The following is a 6,000-nucleotide window of genomic DNA, read 5'->3' as shown; positions in this document are numbered from 1 at the left end:
TAGCTGGACCACCCCAGGCCCACAGTTTGGGCCCTGAGGGAAGCAGACACCCAGACTGAAAGATAAAGAGGGAAAGATGCAGGACGCGACAGGAAGAGGCTTCAGGCGGGGATGAAGGGCTGACAGCTGTGGACAGAGAGGAGAGGAAGGAGGATTGGATAGCAAGGATCTCAGACTGCCGTGCAGCTCTGACAAAGCTGCCACCAGCCCCAGGAGGAGGTCTGGTGGGAAGACTGCTCTAGACTAGTCCTGTGCTGGCCTGCACTTGCAAGCCCCGAACCACATCAGGTTCAGCGACGGTCTGGGAAGCTCACAGCCTGGACCTGGAAGCAGATCCCAAAGGCACGTCACTTCTTGGGCAAATTTCCCAAAGGGTGCAACCAACACTGTCTGTCCTCCTGAACTCGGCATGGAGACCCTGGCGGCTGGCAGCCGGGGTGGGCTCTCCTGCCCCGAAGGCCTGGAAGCCAGACGCATCCCCGGCAGCCTCATCTCCATCACACCTCTGCAGCATGACTGAGGCACTGGTGGCAGCCACAGAAAGAAGGCAAACCTGCTAATGTTCTCCTGCTGAGTTGGACCTTTATCAGGCGCAGATGCCATCAGCTGCAGGTCAGAGTTTAAATGGTTCAATGGAGGGCAAATGACTGAGGGTCCAGTTATTGGCCCTGGAAATATCCCAGAACTCTGCTCAAACTCTCGTCAAACCCATACTGGACACCAGGTTAGATTTCTGATCAGAGGGGGATAACCCCAGAGTAGGTAACACTGGACCTCCTCCAGAGCTCATGTGGTTTTAGCGTGTCCATCAGGCAGGGGCCTGCTTACTGACTAAAGGACACTGCTCTGCAAGTCAGGACTCAGGTTCCAATACCCATGACCTTGGATGAATGCCCTTGGGGAACAGGATTTATTGTTGTTCAGCCACTCAGTCGTGTCTGACTCTTTGCCAACCCCAAGGACTGCAGCACTCCAGGCTTCCCTGTCCTTCACCATCTCATCTTCTGTGGTCCCCTTCTCCTTCTGCCTTCAATCTTTCCCAGCATCCTGGTCTTTTCCAATGAGTTGGCTCTTTGCATCAGGTGGCCAAAGTATTGGAACTTTAGCTTCAGCATCAATCCTTCCAATGAATATTCAGGGTTGATTTCCTTTAGGATGGACTGGTTGGATCTCCTTGAGTCCAAGGGACTCTCAAGAGTCTTCTCCAACACCACAGTTCAAAAGCATCAACTTTTCATCACTCAGCCTTCTTTATGGTCCCACTCTCATACTCATTGGCAAAATGAGGAGATGGGGCAGGGTCTTGCAGTCAGTGCCTGGAGAGTGTGGTCAGAAATGTAAGTGAGGGCGGAGTGGGGTGTGTTGACCTGCCCCTATTCAACGGAGCTCTGGCCTCTCTGCTCATGGCAGTCTGCCTCAGGGACTGTGGCCTGGTAGACAGATCTCCCAATTTCATAAGAGAAGCTGGAAATCCAGGTTTAAAATAAAACCTTTCCATTTTAAATGTTGATAATTAACCGAACAATGAAAAAAATCTTGCGTTAGCCAAATCAAACACGTCCTGTGGGTCAAAATCAGCCTGTGGGCCTCCCGCTCATGACCTTGGGGTAGATGCCCATGTGTAATCAGTGCCGAATATGCAGCCATCCGGGCGAGGGGGCATTGTCTGTCCAACCAGCGTGATCAGAGCTCAGCTCCATTGAGTGCTGGCTTCATGTGCCAGACACTGTACATGGTTAAAACAACACAATAACGCTTTGAGACAGGAATTGTTTTCTACAGATGAGAAAACCGAGGCACAGGGAGGCAGGGAATCCGCCTGAGCCCTTGAGGCTGTGACAGGAAAGCGCAGGGATTTGAACCTGGGAACGTCTCCATTCTCAGCCTCTGTGCCCTCCTGCCTTGCTCCCTCCATGCTGACTTCTGACTCCCAAGGGACAGTTAAGCACCAAGCAGGCTGAAGAGTACTCAGGAGGTAGGGGGGTGCAGATTCTGGGACTGGTACTTAGGAGGGCGCCCTATCCCTGTGCACCGCCCCTCCCAGCACCATCCCATCTGCCGGCAGGACCTGTGGCTGGTGGGTGGCGTCTCCTGCAGCCTGAGAGAGAGTTCTGGAAGAGACAGCCTTCTGCAGGGCTCTTGCTGGTCTTCGCCCAGCCCCTCACCAGCAGGTGTTCTCTGGCGGGGGACCACTTCCCCCGCAAAGTGCTGTATGCTGCAGCTGCGGCAGATGCTGCCGGGCTGAGTTGGCCAGCCCTCGTTCTGTGGAAGCCAGGAGCCTCTGTAGCCCTGGGGAATTCAGGGCTAATGCTCAGCCCTGGCACGGTCCCCTCTCTTGCTGACCCCTCCGGTCCAGGTCACCATGACAGATGCTGGGAACATATGCCGGGAATTAATTCACTCCAACTCAGCCACGAGAGGGGCGGCCTCTTCCTCCACTTGCTCCCAACACCCCTCCTCTCAGATGTCTGCTTCACCAAAGGAAAAAAAAATCAGGCTTTCCCTTCCTCCCTTGCTCCTAACCTCCTGCCACTGGGCTTTCTCACCAGTACTCTGAGCCTGCTGCCCAAGGTATCTGAGTCCTGGAGTCTGCCCCCCTCGACCCCACTCCTGCCTTAAACAGGACCAAAGGCTAAGAGCCTAATTGGTCTTTCCAGCTTTTTGCTTCCTGATAGATTCTGTCCCAACTGGAAATGATGAGGGGCTTTTTTTGCTTGTTTTTTCCTTTTCTTAAGGGAAGTTTGTCTCTCTTAGGAGCCCAGAATCACCCCATCCTTCCAGCCTTTCTTTCCATCTAACTCAGCTCACTCTTGCTGTGATTGCTTTTCTGAATGGCGACAAGCAGCTGAACTTGGGAAGCCTGCGGCTCTTGTTGTTTCTCTTTTGTCTAAGGAGGGATTGGCAAACTTTTTCTGTAAAGGGCTAGAGAGTAAATAATTCAGGCTTTGCAGGCCACGTGGTCTCTGTCACAACTGAGTTCTGCTCCTGTAGCCCCAAGGTAGCCATAGGCAGTATGTAAATGAAGGTACGTGGCCATGTTCCAGTAAACTTTACACAGGCAGGTGGCGGGCTGGATTTGGGCCACAGGCTGCAGTACGCTGACCCCTCTAAGCACACCAACCCCCTTCTGCATTTCTTGGTGGACAAACCAAGCTCCCTCTCTCTTCCTTCATCTGCACTTTACAGTGCATTATTTGGGTTCCTGCACTCGTCTGGAAAGCCTCTGTGTTTTTCAAAACCAATGCTTTGAGAACACAGAGGAATCTTGTGTCTTTAGGGCCGTGTCTTATTTGACTTTGAACTCCTGGAATATGCAAAAGCCTGGAAAGAAACTCAAACAACACCCGGACTTATCCTGGAGAAGCTTATAGGCTGGTGGGGAGAGTGGACAGATGAGCTCTGTGTTCTCAGCAGAGAACTGACAGGAAGAAGGAAGGGAGGGAGGAACCAGGAGATTGTGCCTCCTATAAACTTGGCAGTGACCTTTGAAAAAACTTACGGGAAGGAGATAAGAAAAAATCTTAATTTTTACTGAATTAATCCTGATACGATAAAGCACTGAAAAACCAAACAAATAAAACTGATGCCCTGGAAAAGTTTGGCAGTTAAAAGTTAAACAGAAATATACCATAGAATACCGGAGTGGGTAGCCATTTCCTTCTCCAGGGGATCTTTCCTACCCAAGGACCAAACCCGTATCTCCTGAATTCCAGGCAGTTTCTTTATCATCTGAGCTACTAGGGAAACCCTAAATATACCATATGACCCAACAATTTCACTCCTAGGAATCTACCTTGGAGAAATGAAAATCATCTGTCCACACAAAGACATGGACATGGATGTCCACAGGGGTTTTATTCTTAAGTCCAAACTAGAAATGACTCAAATGTTCGAGAGCCGTGGAATGTCAAGCATAACATAGTATGTGTCCATATTAAGAGAAGAACGTTCAGTAATCCAAAGGATGAACCGCTGGCGCATGGTATGACACGGAGGGACCTTGAAAATATGGTAAGTGGAAACAGCCAGACTCAAAAGACCACATGTAATATGAGTTCCACTGATATAAAATTCCCAGAAAAGACCATTTGACAGTGAGCAAGCAGATGAGTGGTTGCCTGGGGCTGGGCGTGGAAGAGGAGGCTAACTGTAAACGGACACAAGGGAGCCTTAGCGGATGATGAAAATGTTCCGGAGACAGAATTATGGTGATGGTTGCATAACTCCATCAATTCACTAAAATCACTGAATGGCATACTTTCAGGGGGTAAATTTTAAGGCCTGCAAATTATACCTCAATAAAGTTGTTATAAAAACAAAACAACCCCAGTGCCAAACCATTATCTAGCCACGGCTGAGAGACGATGCCGGCGGGGGAAGGGAGGGTGGATGCCGGCGGGGGAAGGGAGGTGGGAGCCCCTCGCGAGATGCAGGTGCTTGTTGTCGCAGTAAAATACCCAGTGTGACTTTCCCGAGGTTCATTTCCTACCCCGTTCATTTCCAAACTCTAACAGCCATCAGCTTTCACTGGGCATCCCAATCCTAAGATTATCCCCATTTTAGAGATGAGAAAACAGGGTCAGAGGGAAAACGAGCTTGCTCGAGGACCCACAGCGACTAAGTGGCAGAACTGGGCCTGGACCCTAGGACTGCCTGACTCCAGAAGCTGTGTTCTTGGACGCTGCTCCCTTCCCTCCCCCTTTCATGCATCTCCTTGCCCATTGACTCTTTGCCTCCCCCCACCATCCCCCCACCCCGGGTAGGGGGAAGCATAGCACTGCTTGGAGAAGCACAGCAAGGATGCTAAAGCTTCCTTATCTCGAAAATCCTTTCATTCAAGCCTCCTGCAGCCATGCTCCCAGGAGCCACCCTCACAAAGGCCTTGACTTCCGTGAGCAGCAGCGCCCCGTGGTCTGGCAGCCCTGGACTGGCACTAGCAGCGGTTTCCATGTGGAGCCTGTAGTTCCAGAAGCCTGTCTGGGGGTGTACTGCTGCTGCTAAGTCAATTCAGTCATGTCCGACTCTGTGTGACCCCATAGCCGGCAGCCCACCAGGCTCCCCCATCCCTGGGACTCTCCAGGCAAGAACACTGGAGTGGGTTGCCATTTCCTTCTCCAATGCATGAAACTGAACAGTGAAAGTGAAGTCACTCAGTCGTGTCCAACTCTTAGTGACCCCATGGACTGCAGCCCACCAGGCTCCTCTGTCCATGGGATTTGCCAGGCAAGAGTACTGGAGTGGGGTGCCATCGGGTTTAGCAAAGAGGTAGAGATGACCTCAGGTTCAGCCACAGGCTGGCCTTGCTTCTCATCAGAGCTACAGGTTTCCAGGGAGCGTCCCATGCAGGGGTCTCACAGGGCTGCCATCTGCCCTGCACACAGCAGGCCCCGGCCTGTGGGAGCTGACCACAGCCTCTGGACCTCTATTCCGTGTCTGAAGAGCTCGTGGTTCCTCTCTCCCTCGATGTGGCATTAACCCTTCTCTCCAGGCCGAGGCATAAAGGGGTCCTGCAGGCATTTGAGGAAACTTTTTCCAAAGGCTGCCTGGTGAGCTCATGGAGGCCTGAGGGTGTTCGTGTCACTGGAGGGAGCGGACCACACATGTGCAGAGGCCTTTTCTGTGATGAGCCTGGCCCCCCAGCAAGACACAGCATCTCCTCTCCGCTGGCCCCCTCCCCACCAGGCACACTGCCTCCTGCTGCTACTCAAAGCAGCCAGGCCTCCACTGCACTACATGCTTTTGCAAATACTGCTCTCTCTCCTTGGAACACTCTTCCCCAGGTACCAGTCCCACTCCTTCCTATACCTTCTTCAAATCTTTGCCCGCATGTCACCTTCTCAGTGAGGCCTCCCCTAATGGCCCCACCTAACCCTGCACCCCCTGAGCCCAGCAGCCCCTTCCCTGGCCTGCTGAGTTCCTCTCCCCAGCACCAGATGACCAGCTGACATCCTCTCTTACTTACTGGTCCATCTCCCCCACTGGAACAGAAGCACTTTGAGG

The sequence above is a fragment of the Bos indicus genome, chromosome 10 (genome assembly GCF_029378745.1).
Source record: "Bos indicus isolate NIAB-ARS_2022 breed Sahiwal x Tharparkar chromosome 10, NIAB-ARS_B.indTharparkar_mat_pri_1.0, whole genome shotgun sequence".
Taxonomy (NCBI): domain Eukaryota; kingdom Metazoa; phylum Chordata; class Mammalia; order Artiodactyla; family Bovidae; genus Bos; species Bos indicus.
The sequence above is the reverse complement of the archived record's forward strand: the minus strand, read 5'-3'. Positions refer to the sequence as shown.